Source organism: Dermochelys coriacea, chromosome 4, assembly GCF_009764565.3.
Source record: "Dermochelys coriacea isolate rDerCor1 chromosome 4, rDerCor1.pri.v4, whole genome shotgun sequence".
In the NCBI taxonomy this organism is placed as follows: domain Eukaryota; kingdom Metazoa; phylum Chordata; order Testudines; family Dermochelyidae; genus Dermochelys; species Dermochelys coriacea.
Window position 1 is genome coordinate 24,909,474 of NC_050071.1, and position 17,230 is coordinate 24,926,703.

The following is a 17,230-nucleotide window of genomic DNA, read 5'->3' on the forward strand; positions in this document are numbered from 1 at the left end:
GGTTAGGGGGAGGGAGCATGGGGAAAGGGGGTTTGGAGTGAAGTTGCCCAGATCTATGCCAGCGGGCCTCGGGTCGTCCTCCTCCTGGGTGACCGGTGTCAGACCCAGGGCCTCGATCTTCTCATATATGTATGGGAAATCATTTTCCACTACCCCGGGATTCTCCCCACCATTACCTGATGCGACAGTTGCCTCGGGGCACACTGGGGTTTCAGATGGTGCCTCGGGAGCCTTGGAGGGGAGGGACTTCCATGGAGGGGAGATACTGCCTTCCAGTGCTGCCACGTCTTCCCCAGCTGGCACTGGTGGATGGAACACACCCATGGGTAAAGCGGAAGGCTCTGCATCGGTGCCCCCCCTTCCTGGTCTTCCGAGGGGTCTCCGCAATTCAGATGGGAGGAGCGGAGCTCAAACCTTCCGCTTGCCCCGCTTCCCCTGGACTAGGGCCCAGCCCTCCATGGCATCATCCGGAGGCTGGCTAGCAGGGGTTGTGTCAGGGGGCAGAGGCGATGGCTCAGGGACTCAAGGGGATAATGGTGGGGCCAGCACAAGGGAGGGAAGATTCCCCTTGAGGCGGGACTTCTCTCCATGCCCGGCATTGTCCCTGCTGCACCCTCCTCCACAGGCCCCGCCAGATTGCAAGCAGCGGGGGCGGGGCTCTCCCGCTCGTCTGGTATAGTTGGGAGGTGCCCCTTGGGCCCGAGCAGGAGCAATAGTGGACTGGGAAGAAGGAGGGGTGGTTTCGGGGCACCGGGCAGCCAGGGGCGCCGGCGATGATGGGGCCAGTGCCCTGCCAGGGCTCGGGGGTCCGGATGCCCCTCCTTGCCGGTCCAAGGGGCAGTCCCTCTGGACATGCCCCATCGCCTGGCAGAGGTAGCACCGGGGCCTCCCCCATGGAGTAATGCACCCGGTAATGGGCCCCCTGGTAGGGGACTAGGAAGGACCCCTCCAGCACCTCTCCGTCATGCGCCGCCGGCAGCAGTTGAAGCTGCACTTGCCGGCGGAAAGAAAGGACGTGACGGAGGGCGGGGTCTTTGCCGCCCAACGGGAGAGGGCTGATGACAGAGATGGGTTTCCCCAGAGTAGAGAGGGCGGGTAACAGGGCGGCATTGGGGAGAAAGGGAGGGACGGAGGTCAGGACCAGGCGGAACGCCCCAGGTCCCTCTAGTGGCCATAAGGGGACAAAACCGCCCCCCCATGCCAGGCCCTTCTCCACCGCCTCCTGGGCGGCGGCCCTCGGCTGCTAAGAAGAGACGACGTTCCCATACATTTTGGAGGCTGCCACAATGGCCGTGGGCCTCACCCACCCTCACAACGCCCGCACATAGTCTATACGGGGTGCGAGGCGGGGCACAAGGCACGGCAACGGACGCCATGCTCGGTCATGGTGGGAAAGGGGCCCCGGCCACTATACATGGTAGTGGAGGTGGTGGGCGGGAGAGATGACGAAGCAGCAGGCGGCGGGGCGGCTGCCGCCACCTGGGCGTACGCCCTGGGGCTGGGGGAGGGACACCCGCGGAGCTGGTGGATGGGAACACGCGGGGAGGATGCCCCAGCCAGTGGTGGGGCGGGGCATTGGGGGCCAGCCTCCTGCCATGGAGGGCTGGTCTTTTTTTAGCGGGGCCCTTTCCCCCTTTCTTCTCCCTTCCGGTGGGGGGGCTCTTTCCGAATCTGAGGGGGTGAGAGTCATGGCAGCAGTGGAGGTCCCTGGTGCCCGTCGCTACTGGTGCCCCAGCGGGGGCGATGGCAGATGGTTCGGCAGCGGAGGTAGAGGTTTGAGGGGATGATGGAGGGGCAGGCGGGGGAGGGGTAGCTGGGACTGCTGGGGGGCCCCACCCGTCTCGTCCCCAGCATTGTGAGCAGGGAGGGAAGGGGAGATACCAGAAGAAAGGAGGGGAAAGGGGAAGCAGGTCGACCACTCCTCCCCGCTAGGCTGCAGGCAGGGAGGAGGGCGCCAAAAGGGGGGGCTGGAGGGGGGGTAATCAGGGGTTGGGGTCAGTCGCTGACTGGTGGAATTCTGGCTCCTCTTGGTGCACTAGGGGAGGGGGGGATACAACAATATTGGGGGTGCAGTGAAGAGGGTTGAAACTAAAATGGGGAGTGGCACAAGCGCATGGAAGGGGCATGGGCGCACGGAGCGAGGGCTAAATAGGCTGGAGGTAGGGCAGGGGAAAACCAAGGGGCTAGCCTCAGAGGCTGGGGCAGGGCAAACAAACAGAGGCTGCAGGAGGAAATGGGCGTGGCAGGGCAAACAAACTGAAGCTAATAAGGGGGCTGGGGCAAAAAGCGGGGGGCCAAGCTGCAAGTAGCAAATGTGGTCAGGTAGTAAAGGGTGTAAAGCTGCGGGGTGGGCAGTCCGGGGGGTGGAGGGGCATGTGCACCCACGTGCGCTTGCTCAAGTCTTTTTAGGCTGGCTGCTGCTTCTCGCCCAAAGGGTGGAAATAGGGCGTGGCAAGCCAAGCAAGCAGCTGAGTCCAGAGGCAGGAGCTGAGGCAGATGGTATACAGCCAGTGGGGGTGGGAAGGGGCAGCGGGTTGATGGTAGTAGTGGTGGGGGTTGCAGGGGACACACAGATGGATTGGGGGGCAGTTCCACGCCACACCCCCTGTGTCCCTACAAACACAGTCAAGACCCCCACCACAAGAGCACAGTTTGAAAGTTATTCAGTCTTAGGGCCTCCTCCATGGTGATCTGCAAAGTCTCTAGGTGCTCCCCACTGGTAGATGGTCCTCTTCTCCTCCTCCTAGGGGCTTCAGCAGCTCCAGGCAGCAGACTCCACAGCAACAGCAGCAGCAGCAGCTCCAGGAACTCCACGGTGGTGGTCCAGGGAGGCAGAAAGGACCCCTCTCAGGTAGTTTTTGTGGTGTCCACAACAACAGTGGCTGGGGTCCCTCACTCCTCCTCTCTGGGGAGTGGGCTTGCAGCCCCCCCACCCCGGGGATGCAGTTGGAACAGTAGCAGCCCCCAGAGTGGGGGGGGAAGGGTGTCTGGCCCAGCCAGGGGAGCAGCTGGAGCAGCAGGGAGAGCTTGGGGCCTAGCAGCAGGAGTAGCAGCTTTCCACCTCCCTCCAAGCTAGAAGGCTATGGACAAGTCATGGGAGAGAGAGAGATTCGCTCCAGAGAGAGAGATTAGCTCCAGGCTAAACAAATCCCTGGGACCAGGATAAGTGAAATGGCAGCTGATCCAGGTCAATTAAGACACCTGTGGCCAATTACGAACTTTCCAGAAGGCAGGGAGAAGGCTAGGTTGATTGGGACACCTGAAGCCAATCAGGGGTGGCTGAAACTAGTTAAAAGCCTCCCAGTAAGTCAGGTGGGGGTGCATGTCAGGTGCTGTGGGAGGAAGTTGCGCTGTTGGAGAGGCTGAGTAGTACACACCATATCAGGCACAAGGAAGGAGGCTCTGAGGTAAGGGTGAAGTGGAGCCTGAGGAAGTGAGGGCTGCTGTGGGGGTAGTAGCCCAGGGAATTGTACATGTCATGTTTCTAAAAGGTCAGCTACCATAGCTGATACTATTAGGGTCCCTGGGCTGGTGCCCGGAGTAGAGGGTGGGCCTGGGCTCCCCCGCACCTTTGCCCCCTGATTAATCACTGAGACTGGGAGACAACAGAGGACTGTGCAAGGAAGTATAACTTCTCCTCACCTCCCTCGCTGGCTTATGATGAAAATGGCTCAGTTGACTGTGACCCTTATCTCTAGAGAGAGAAGGGTTACGTGGAGGGTCACGGTGAGCCTCTGAGGCTAGCGAAATCCGCCAGGAAACACAGGACCACGGAGGCAAGGGACAGAGCTTTGTCACAGTAGTATATGCGGAATACGAACACAAGCTGCTTGTTTTTATTTCAGTTATTTGGGAGAATCACATTGTATCTGGGACTCAAAGAGAATTAAGAAACACCATATATTTATATTCTCCTGGAGGATATGCCTTGCATTGACTGACAGTTGAAGCTGTAGGAAGGCTGGACTAGACAATTAATAGGGTCTTTTCCATTTCGAGCTTCTATTATTTCTCATAATTCTTCTGCTACCTCCTTTTCATCCAGAAGATGCTGGTGGAGAAGCCAATCCCAGCTCTAGGAGATCAAAGGGGAGCTGTTGCTCCAAACATTGAACCACATGATGGACATGTGAAGTAGTGCAAAGGGCATGATAGAGGGAGCTGTGGTCAGGTGTTGGGAAGCATCACTACGATGTGGTTCATTTGAGGATGGGGAAGCAGGGTAAAATTAGGTGGAAGAGCAAAGGAATTCTTAGGGCCTTACGAGAACCCCTGGCTTTCAAGAGCCTCAGGCTAAGGTTCCTTTAAGAATGGTCATGCAGCAGTATTGCTTGCACTCGAGATAGGACTAAATTCCTTCTGTGTTTATAGAATGCTTTTAAGGGGTTGACTGATTCAGATTACATTTCATATAGGGAGATTGAAGGCTTGAGTTTTTCCAACTCTTCATTGGCCTGGGGCTCTGGATGGGAAATTAAAATAGTAAACAACATGGTTTTCTGAAGGCCAACCAGCTTTCAGTTGAATAGGATCAGTAAACTGAAGAGCCAAAATAGCAGCCATGGAAGACCAGGGATAATTTTCCATTGAATAGAGGTTGTAAGTACTTTTGATTTCAACAAGCATCACAGTGTGGAAAATGCACTACAATAGGAAATTATTTTTCTTGCCAAAATGAAAAGGAGAAGTCTGAACTGAGTGGCATCAAACTGATTTTATCTATGGATTTCCTACTGTGTGTGTGAGGACTGTTCTGTGCTAATGGTTCTGTTTCAGTTTACATTGAAATAGACTATTGTAATATTTTCTTTCCAACATACGTACACACACAGATTGGGCTCACTGCCAGGGTGCCTTATGTGTTTTTAAAGCTTTAGTCCAAAATGTTCAATAGCATCTGTGTATCTGGGGACCATAATTAGGGTCTTTAAAATCTATTTAATATATAGATTCAGACCCCAGTATTAAGTAAGGAAGCAATAATTCACTTGGAAAGCAGGATACAAAAAGTACCTTATTCGATCCTGGAAGTGTGTCTGCTTACTTCATCCCATAGCCTCTCCCTATAGGCCTTAAAAAAATTCTTTTATTCTCTTGTTTCTCTGTCACTTTATCATGTGCTTCACCTGCTTTCTGCTTTTGAACTGTGTGAGGCTGTGGAGTAGCCATCACTAAGACAGTCAAGGGCTGACTCCCACCTGCCAGGAATGCTTTGATTTGATGCTTGAATCACCCTCCCCACAGTGAAGGAGGGATGGATTAGAGAGAGTTCATTGACGCAGGAAAATGCTGTCTAATCAAAGATTCTAGGACTCTATATTCTCCCTCTTCTGGGAAATTTGTGTTGTTCTTTTGAAGGATTTTGTGTGTCAGTTTCTCTCTGTCTTTACTTTTACTGTTTCTGCTATACTTGACTCTTGAGGCTGTCAAGTCAATCTGTATAGTTTTTACTGGAGACAGTGGAAGTTGTGCATATATACCTGTTGCATCTTTTGCTCGTTATGCAACAAACATAAGCTGAAGGAACCACACAGGTAGGGTGGGATCCAAATAACTTTGTTTACTGAATACACACAATTTGCAGGGCCTGGCTATATATGCATAGTACTGCTCTTGCAGGGTTCTGGTGGCTTTAAAACATAGGACATAGTGAACACTTCTAAAGGGGTTCACAAATTATTTAAAGGGATACAATCCCCATACACTACACCTGTGTACACCGCTGGGTCATTCTTTGCTTCCCTGAAGCAGGTTGATCCTGTGTGTTTCATTTTGGGGAAGTGTGTGTTTTCAGCTATTCTGCTGGGCAAGTTAAACTTGTACTGGTGAATGCTGTGCCAGATGGAATAAGGATTACCTAAACTCATTAGAATTAGATTGAGCAAAGCCCAGAACTAAAACTACAGACAGACAGCAGTTTATATCCTGGAGCTCGTCTGCTTGGTGAAGAGGAGAAGGGGATTATTTGAGAAGCCTTCATTTGTTCCTGCTGAATGTAAGTACATGTCCCTAAACCACATTACTGTGACTAGGGATGCAGTTTAATGTGTGTTTACATGCTGTTACATTTATCTACCAGGAGGGAGAAAAAACGCCAGAGCTTTTCTTTGTAATCCGTCTATGTAGTATATTTCCAGTGCCATGGTTTGACATGCACTGTACTTACAGCTGTCCATCAGATAACATACAAACGTTTCCCACATGATCCTATTTTTCCCCAAAGGACTAGTACAAAGAGCTAAAATGGTTCTACTTACAACAGGTACAGTGATTGCAGTAGATCAAAAAGGAAGGGGGAACACTCCAATTCTGGTGCTACTATGATGTCATGGGTATTGAAATCATGTGCTGAGATGGCAATGTAACTAATCTTTGGCAATATATAGCAATCAGGCCTACATCCAGCCAGAAGTTGTGTGTGTTTGCTGTGCGCACATCATATAGAATGTGGAACTGGGAAGGGGCATGGTCCCCTTGGAGAAGATGAAGGACTAACTGTGGGGGCATGGAGAATGTATAAATTAAGATGTGTAGGCCTTTAACAACATGTGGCAGGCCTGAAGGGATCCATAATTGGGTTAATTTTCCTGAAGAAGCCTCAGTTTTCATAAGTTAGGAAAGCCTGATATACGAGATGCTCCCTTTGGCTCCCATACACCCTTCTCTGGGGTGCCAAGAAAGGAGCAGCAACTGAAAGGGCCATTTTACTGTTGCTCACAGGTTCTGGATTTGGGAAGAAAATCTGGTAGTAGGCTCTCCTGTTTCCCCTGGAGGACATGTTATCACCAAAATCTCTTTTCCCCTCTCTGGTCTCCTAGAGAGATGAGAGAACCAACAGGGGACAGATCTTGTAGTAGTGAAAAATATAGGCAAAAATGGGATGATACATGTGTTGGCCTTTCAAGATCATCTTGTTTTCATTCTGCTTTGGTTAAGGATAATATACAGATCAACTCTAACATAACCTTTATGAATACTATATGGCTCAGGGAATTAAATGTTTCTATCAGACTCTTCACTTCTACATCCAATTTGCAAAACAGCACGGGTTGGTAGTGACTTTGAAGTTTGTAGCTCATTTCATGTAATTATTTTTAATGGGAATTGCATGTCCAATCCCTTAGGTAGATTTGAAAATCTCATTGAGATGAACATCAAGGAGAAAATGAGTTCCCCATCCTATAGTGCACCATAGCAAATGACCCATCTCCTACTGAATTGTAAAAGTGAAGGGACTATGGAAACATAGTTGGTGTCTGAACACTGAGATACTCGTCAGGGCAAGCTGAAGGATAAGGTCTTGGATGTACTGAGCTTTTATAACCTTTCTCTGGAAAGTAGCACATTTAGAAGAAGCTGGATGTTTATTGGTGGGTATACAGTGAAAGAACTACACATGTAATTGATGTTTTGCCATAACATTTGGGCTCTTAGGTGATATTTCAAGTTCCCTAGAGTTCACACTTAACAGGAATAAAAGCTTTCCTGCTAAGTGTTCTGGGCTAAGACATTCAAGAAGTGGTACATCACTGCTACTAAAGGTATATTCCTTTGGGATTTTAACTGTTGCCAGTCTGTCTGTTCAAGGACACACTGGAGGTTCTTAATTTCTATCCAAGATACTTCCACCTGCTTTATTCTGTAGAACTTGAAGCCTTTCCAGGTAGGTCTTTTTTCCCCCCCCTCCACTGCTTCTAATTAAATCTGTAGAGTCACAGTGTAGTTGGAGTGTGTGTGTGTGTATATATATATATATATATATATATATATGTGTGTGTGTATATATATATATATATATATATATATATATATATATGTGTATATATATATATATATATATATATATATATATATATATGTATATATATATATTATATATAAAGGTAGCCTAAGGGTTTCCATTCCTAAGGCCCCTTTTCAATGCTTATAGCATTCTGAAACATTCACCTTTCAGGTGAAACTTTCCTAGCCTAGTCTCTAACCCAAGGGTTGGTTGTTTGTTTTTAAATAAATAAATCTATACACACTAAAAAAACAACAAGCATTTTATCTCTTGCATCAAAACTCAAAGAATACTTCAGTTTTCAGATTTGTCAGAAGTCTAGATGACAGGAGAGAGAGAGTTCCAGTAGATGGGGTGAGAGGAAAGCTGCTAAATAGTCAAAGTTATTGGATAAATTTTGTACACTGAAGTGACTTTTTAAAAAAAATATATCAGTGGATTGTAGGCTAAGTGCACTCAGTGCAGCAGGAGTATCAAAAAGCTGTGGGTCATGCTGGCAAAATGCCGCGAGGAACAGAAATCCATTGTTTTAAACATAGCAATATCAATTTGTCAGCTATCCAATAATGCAAACTTATATAAACTTTGCCTTCTTGACTGACTACATATTAGGCATGGGAGTTGTCCGATCTGCATCCATAAAAATAAAGGTGCATATGTTTTCAATATGCTTTTAAATACCTTTGTGTGAACATAGGGTGTAGCCTGATGGATATCCAGAAGTCAGCTAAATCTAGCTTGATGACTCAATAGGGGCTACTTGATTATAAAACACAGCTTACATGAATACTCTCCCTTGTCACACAGTGGACATCTGGCTGGCTCTCTAATGCAGCAGTGACTTGGAATGCATCTCAGGAATTAGCTCTTTGTAAGGCAAAAAAGAATGTGGCCTTAAGGTATTTCAGTTCCATACTTCTTTCATACATCAAGTAAGGCACACTGGCTCTTGTCAGCTCTCGATTCTCCTTTGAAATGAAAATGTGGTACAAACCTATTGAAATATGTAGAAGTATTTTGAAGTTTTCAGTCGTCTTGACGGTGTGAGCCTTGTCACTTGTGAGCATTTGCTATGCGACTCAGAATAACGCTCATGTTAATTGGCAGGCCAACCTGTAGCTTTCCTAAAAAAGTGGGTGGGTGAGATTCTGTGGCCGCGTTGTGCAGGAGGTCGGACTAGATGATCAGAATGGTCCCTTCTGATCTTAGTATCTATGAATCTAAAGCACTGACAAATTTCATCTGGAGCAAATCCAACTACATGGTCAATCCACTTTGCTAATTGACGCATGGTGGTACTCCCATTTTACTTTTCTCTTCTGCTCTAGGCTACAAATCAACAGATGAATTTCCAAATATGCTGCTTTATAATCCATGTGGTACAGCACATAGAAACAAAGGGATGACAGATTATCTTGTGATCTCTGACAATGTAACATTTCTAGCTCCTTTCTGGCTCTGACTACTAAATATCCTGCGCTGTCTGGAGACGCCATTTCTTTTCCTTCTGTAACATAATGCACCTATTCTGTGACTCTGGCACTTCACATACCTAATACTATTCTACTGCAGCTTTTTGTAAATTAATAACCAGGCTGTGCTTCTGCACATTGTCTTGCATCCACCAGTGAAAATAGCAATAATTGACCATGGGCAAACACCACTTCCTTAAAAGGATTGAGACTCCTGTCATTAATATCTGAAAGGATAACTCTTCATCCTGCTGAATCTATACCCTTTTCTGTGGTTTCTGCACAGGATCTCTTCTGTGGTTTCTGCACTGCTCCTTTGATGTCCAATCTGTTTGAATTCCCATAGCTGTGTACTCTATCCTGTCTGCTTTGCTCACTAGATTAATAGTATTCTGGGTTTCTTGATGTGTTGGTCAGGCCTGTGGCTTCCAGTCTTAGGTTCCATAGGACGCAGTGCTGCTATTTTCAGTTGTTCTTTTGTCTGAAACTCCAGGGAACTAATGCCCCAATTATGGTGCTGGGGAGGGATAACGTTTTTCTGGAGTTGCCATCCTTCAGCTGAGATGGAGGAAGGATGATCTTACATTTAAGACACTGGAATGGGACGCAGGAGATCTGAGGTCAGTTTGCAGCTCTGTCAGACTTAGTGTCAAGGAAACAGATTAAGGCAGAGGGATAAACCCAAAGGTCACACAAACGTCTGTGCCTCTGCTCCCTATCTGTAAAATGAGAATAATATTCAAATGCTGTAGTGATGGGGGCTATATAAGCAGGCAGTATAAAACTGAGGTCTTGACTGTTGGCAATCATTTAAAAATCCTGCAATGCTTTTTGCAAGAGTTAGATGTTCGATCCCAGGTTCGACCAAATTCCAGCTGTGTTAATTATATTATGCCTACTGAAGATCCCTGCAGCTTTAATTTGATACATTAATCTTCACAACTTAGCCTAAGCTGTTAAACAGCTGCAACTCTTCACCCCAGTGGGGATACCTTCAGTGGTAGATAAAATGGATTCCTATGTACGGTATATAGTGTACATCAATTTGTTAGATTTGCCAAGCACTTTTGGGAACCTTTGGGATGAAAGGTGCTATCTAATATAAAATTCCATTATACTTCCTAAATGAGTGTGTTCTAGTTTCCAAAAATTCATACTTTCTCTCAGTATTTTGTGTGCCATCCAGGCCTTTATTTTTTTATCTTTGAAATATCTGTTTAGTTGGTTAGCCCCTAATTGGGGAAGCAGCATCTTGACCCATATTTATCATTCCTTCACTTTAAAGAAAGCTCCTTTGGGAACTCCTCTACCTGCTGCTGTTTTATCCTGTCAGCAGCTAGTCTAACATTTTCAAATATATTGATTTCAGTTACAAGACAGAACATAAAGTGTACAGTGTTCACTTTATATTTTTATTACAACTATTTGCACTGTAAAAAAATAAAAGAAATAGTATTTTTCAATTCATCTTGTACAAGTACTGTAGTGTAATCTTATCATGAAAGTGCAATTTACAAAGGTAGATTTTTTTTAACATAACTGCGTTCAAAAACAAAACAATCTAAACGTTGGAACATACAAGTCAAAGCATGAAGGGTGTATGAATGTTTAGCATATCTGGTACATAAATACTTTGCAATGACAGCTACGGCAGTGCCATGCAAACACCTGTTCTCACTTTCAGGTGACATTGTAAATAAGAAGCAGGCAGCATTATCTCTTGTTAACCTTTTTGCCTTAGCGATCAGCTGAACAAGAAGGAGGATCTGAGTGGACTTTGTATGAGGTGAAGTGAAAAATATTTACTTTTGTTTTTCTTTTTTACAGTGCAAATATTTGTAATAACAATAATATAAAGTGAGCACTGTATACTTTGTATTCTGTGTTGTAATTGAAATCAAATATTTAAAATGTATAAAAACATCCAAAATTATTATAATAAAGTTACATTGGTATTTTATTATTGCTCAACAGTGCAATTAAACCTACGATTAATTGACAGTTTTTTAAATCTAGTTTAATTTGTTTTGTTAATCACATGCTTAACTGTGATTAATTGCATCCCTAATAGTATTTTAAACATTTCACATATACTTATGTCTGTATATTTCCTAGGTACATTTGGTGAATTGATTTTTGCAAATTAATTTGACTGCAAACTGCAGAATGTGTGTCTGTTTCCAGCAAAATATATTGTAAAGATTTTTGGTTTTGTGATAGTAAAATACCATCAACATAAAGAGAAGCTTTTTATTACTAAACACTGTCAGTGTGCCTGCTTATATCTATCTTCATACACCTAACATATATTTGTGATATTAATAATATTGTGACCAGAGCAAACCTCACCCTGCAAATTTAAATATCAAAACATATTTGGCTCTACTATATTTTTATCATCTATAAAAACTCTACATCTTCTCTAGGGTTCTAAAACATTATATGACTTTTTGTTATTGAATTCCCATTACCTTTATATGCATCATATTCAGAGCAGGTAACACTGCTTATTATTAAGGTTGCCTAATACTTCACATTTGAAAATCCTGTTTTCAGTTGCTTGTTATCACTTTGCCAAACTTGAACAATTCAGGCTAATTTTTTGCATGCTAGTTGTCAGCTTCAGGCTTTTTTTCTTCTTCTTCTTCTTCTTCTTTTTTAAATACAGCCAAAATATTTCAGCCATTTCTGAGAATGAAGTTGGAGAAAAATACATTGTTTTGCCTGTGTTACAAAAATTTGGAGAAGCTTTGAGAAGCTCTATCACCTCCATGCTTTGGAGCAAGGACTTGAATTTGGCAGGAGTGTCTTTTATGTCAGGGTTATGTTTTTTTTGCCATCACCATGAAATTGTACCCAAATTTATAACTGTTTTGAAAAAATGCTCGGTAAAGAGTGCTAGAACTTCACAGCTAAAATCTCTGAAGATTCCAATCACTCTAAATATGCTCCAGCCGGGACTTTCCTCTGGGCTGCTGCGGGGCATGCCAGGTCCATACACTGGAACTAAGAGCAAGGAGCTTGTCTTTCCTAATGGGCTTCCCGCAGATGCCCAGGCACATGGAGGAAGAAGCTGCCTGATTCTAATGAGAGGGAAAGTGAGTAAATTGGGGTAAGGAGCCTGGGATGGGTGGGGTCAGAAACTGGGTCTGAAAGGGGGGAGAAGGAAACTGGTGGGGTGTGGGAGAAGACTGACTTACTGGCTCCCAGTCCTTCCCATTTTCCACCACCTAGTTTCCAAAGGGGGGAACTAAGATTGGACAAGGAGCTGGTGGAAATAGACTGGCTGAAAAAGAAGCCTGGAACTGAGAACAAGTGAGGAAGGGGGAAGGAGATTAATAACAAGAATTTTAGTTATAACCTGGGGACACATCAATTAGAAGTAACGGAAGAGGAGAAAGACCTTGGAGTATTGGTTGATCACAGGATTGTCTATGAGCTGCCAATGTGATATGGCCATGAAAAAAACTAATGCGGTCTTGGGATGCATCAGGCAAAGTATTTCCAGTAGAGATAAGGAGGTTTTAGTACCATTATACAAGGCACTGGTGAGACCTCACCTGGAATACTGTGTGCAGTTCTGGTCTCCCATGTTTAAGAAGGATGAATTCAAACTGGAACAGGTACAGAGAAGGGCTACTAGGATGATCCGAGGAACGGAAAACCTGTCTTATGAAAGGAGACTCAAGGAGCTTGGCTTGTTTAGCCTAACTAAAAGAAGGTTGAGGGGAGATATGATTGCTCTCTATAAATATATCAGAGGGATAAATACAGGAGAGGGAGAGGAATTATTTAAGCTCGGTACCACTGTGGACCCAAGAACAAATGGATATAAACTGATCATTGGGAAGTTTAGACTTGAAATTAGACGAAGTTTCTAACCATCAGAGGAGTGAAGTTTTGGAATAGCCTTCCAAGAGAAGCAGTGGGGACAAAAGACCTATCTGGCTTTAAGATTAAACTCGATAAGTTTATGGAGGAGATGGTATGATGGGATAACATGATTTTGGTAATTAATTGATCTTTAAATATTCGTGATAAATGGGGCCCGATGGCCTGTGATGGGATGTTAGATGGAGTGGAATCTGAGTTACTACAAAAAATTCTTTTCTGTAGTATCTGGCTGGTGAATCTTGTCCATATGCTCAGGGTTTAGCTGATTGCCATATTTGGGATCGGGAAGGAATTTTCCTCCAGGGCAGCTTGGAAGAGGCCCTGGAGGTTTTTCACCTTCCTCTGTAGCATGTGGCATAGGTCACTTGCTGGAGGATTCTCTGCTGCTTGAAGTCTTTAAACCACGATTTGAGGACTTCAGTAGCTCAGACATAGGTGAGAGGTTTTTCACAGGAGTGGGTGGGTGAGATTCTGTGGCCTGCATTGTGCAGGAGGTCGGACTAGATGACCATAATGGTCCCTTCTGACCTTAATATCTATGAGAAAGAGAGAGAGAGAGAGCGATCTGATGAGGTGCCAGAGTGTGCTGGGAGAAGTGGGACTGGCTGGAGAAAAACGAGTGGGACAAGGAGCCGGGGAGGGGATGTTGAGATTGGATCAGAAGCCTGGGTTTGAAGGTTGGGACTGGGGAACATGAGGGGATGACTGGAAGTCAGAGGGAGTGAGACAGATTGAGGGGAAGGGGATAAGCAAGGAAACTCGGTCGAGGTAGACGTGGGACTGACAACCAGGGAGGAAAACTGGGGGTGGGGGTCCTGAGATCAGATGAGAAGCTGGGGGAGACTGGGACTGGCTGGGCAAGAGGATTGGGACTGAGAACCAGTTGGAGCAGGGGTAGGAAGAGACGTGATGAGGAGCTAGGTTGCAGGAGGAGAACTGGCAACTCTAGGCGAACAGAATGGGACAAGGGGCTGGAGGGGGAGAGTTGTAAAGGAGGCGGGCTATTGCAAGAGGAGAAAGGATGGCCTCCTGGTTAAGGCAGTAGAATACTGCCCTGGAGAATAGGATTCTATTCTTGCTTGTGCCTCAGAGCTCTTATGAGGTAAGGTAAGTCACTTAAACCAAGCTTTTCTCAGGTGATCAGTAACGGTGTGTTCCTCATTTTCTGGGTGCCTGAGGTCAGTTTTGCAAAAGTGTTGAAGAATAACAGCTGCAGCTGAAGTCAGAGATGTGCTTTGAACATATAGAATACTATATAATGCTAAGTACTCTGAAAATCAAGTTAATCAAATTGGGTACACAAAATTAGTGGATACTTTTGACGTTCTGCTCTCTATGCCTTCATTCCTATCTTTATCATGAGGGTACTAATATCCCCCCACCTCACAGGGGTATAGTGAAAATAAGTTAATTAATATTTGTGAAGTACTCAAATGCTATAATGATCAGCATAGAAAAACAATGAAGAAATTGTTAATTCTGTCTTCAGGGCAGGGTTTGACTAGAATGCAATAAAGAAAGCATGGGGCTACACCTGGAAAAATGAGAATAAAGCAAAATATTGAATAGCTGCTCTTTAACTGAGCACCATCCATGCTGTGCACTGAATGATGAGGTAGGGCTCTTCTGCTGAATATAATATGTGATCATGTAATTAAAAACTATATCATAGTGCATATGCACAAGGGGGCAAATAAAGCAGGCACAGGAACCTTAATTCTGGCATTTCCTAATTTCTGATAATCTAAACTTGGATGATAAAATAACTTGGTGATACTCTGTTGTACACTTTGGTGTAGTTTTAGGTGCTAACAGCAATGTGATTATTTCATCCAACTCCTGGAAATGCTGAGCCCAAGTTTATGAAAGTTACTGAAAGATTTTGTCTATTTTCTGGTCATAAAATCATGAGGGTCTAAATTCTCTCAACTAGACATGGAGGATCTCTGCTGTGATATTCTGCCCTTTCTACATGTCATTAACCCCCATGGGGAAAGTAGGACATTGAATGCCAGGTTCACCACAGGCATCTGAGTTGAGAAATTTACTCTTAAGTATCTCTGTTTCATGTATTTTATATCAAAATAAATTTCTCTTGGCATTCAATGTTTCATATACTTTGAAGTACCTGGAATAATTGTGCCTTACAATAATGAAGAGTTATGACCTTAAAATGTAATTGTGGTTGGAAAATTGGCTCTATAAAACAGCAATAAATCTGTCCCTTAAGGGACAGCACCAGGCTTAGGAAGCACGTAAGCTCACTTAGTGGAACTTAAGTGATGCATAGGCTTTGCGGTGGCCCACTGCACACGGGTAAACTTCGCCCTTAAGTGTATTCCAGTAGTTGTCTACTGACCAACGTGAAGAGTACATTTTGCTATTCTTTACTCTTGCTAGCAATGTAGATCCAATACAGCTGAAAGAGAATGAGCTGGATTATTTTTTCTGGCCATATGTATCCTCAACAGATGTGTTAAATAGATTCCAGCATTGGAATCTTTATTACTCCTGGTGATGCTTAACTCAAAAGGAACAGAGTTTTGTCTTTCGTATCCCATGTTGAATTTGTAGGACTGGCAGTTTAAAAACTCCATTTTTCCACTTGTCAGCTGAGCCAACTTGATGTGCTTGTCATTAAGGACCCAAGAAAATTCCCACTCAAATCAGTAGAAAAACTCCTATTAACTTGAAAGGTATTTAGCTCAGGCCTTAAGGGACAAACATGGAACCCACCCAGTAACACTTCTACAAGCTCCCTTTCCATGATCTATCTCCACAGCATCACCTACTAACATCAGTCGTAGTTGATCTTTAAGGGTGGACAAAGCTTCTGTTATTGGTGAGAGGGAAATCCCCCCCCCCCGCCTCCTATCAACTAAAAAAAAAACACACAATGAAACCAGTTTTGGAATTGGACATCTGTTCTTTACTTTGGGCCAAGGAAGTATCACATAGAGTTTTAGGCTTAAGAGCTTTCCCGGTCTCAGTGACACATTTTGGAGAGGTTCCTAAGGAGGTTCTTGATACAATTGGAGCTCAGCAAAGGCTCGTTATACTGCTGCACGTTGCATGAGAGCTGCACTTTGTTTTTTTCCTGGCTCCAGGATGAGCACCACCTGACTGTGATGTATTTAGAACAAAAGGCTGATGGTCATATTCTGCTGAGGGGAACTACATAACACTTCACCGAACCAGTTCCTGAGATGTGGTCAAGTGGTCACTAGCACTATGGGAGGCTTGTTGGAAGATTTTTAGGCTTTCTGGCTGAATGAATTCTTCATATTTGCTGGTGAATAAGCACCTAAAAGTGATTAATCCATCTGTGGATTAATTAGATTAAATTCTCCCCCCACAGGATCACTGCTATTACCAGGTCTGTAGTCAGATGATATTTTAAAATTCTAAAGCAGTCGACTTGACTAGAGTATCCAGAGGCATTTGTTATCTAGCTCCTGTAGTTTGTACATGTTCTAATTAAATGTCACAGTGGCTTAAAAAAAAATCAATATTCCCTGAGAAAAAATATCAGTTGGAGCATCCAGAATATACCTTGTTCTTGCTCTAGTATATTCAGTTTACTAACTGGCCTTCCCACAAAAGATCATTTTAAAACTTTAGATTGTTTAGCTAGTGATTTAAATTAAGATAATAGTGGAGAGAAGTGGTGAAAATCGTTCTGTAAGTTTCAGTTGTGTTAACTAACATCCCATCCACAGACTCATAATGTGTCCATTGCTACAATTTTAGGATGCCCACTCTTAGTGCTCTATGCCCTAAAATCCTTCAGAAAGTGTCTCTCATTACAGCTTCAAGTAGCTACATTAAGGACTCACTGAAAGTTCAGAAGAGTATTTCCTCCATATTTTTTGTCAGTGTTCCAAGTTTGTCTTTTGGAAAAAAAAATCTTACTGATAACTTAATATTAATAAAGATTTATTTCATGCCATCTTGAGTGGTCCCTTCTTAAAAATGACAATGAACAAACTTATACTTGGGCTAGTCTCACGTTTTTAAGGATATATCTATGAGTAGTTAAATGCTTCATAATCGAGATTCTGTCTATCTAGGTTTTTATATG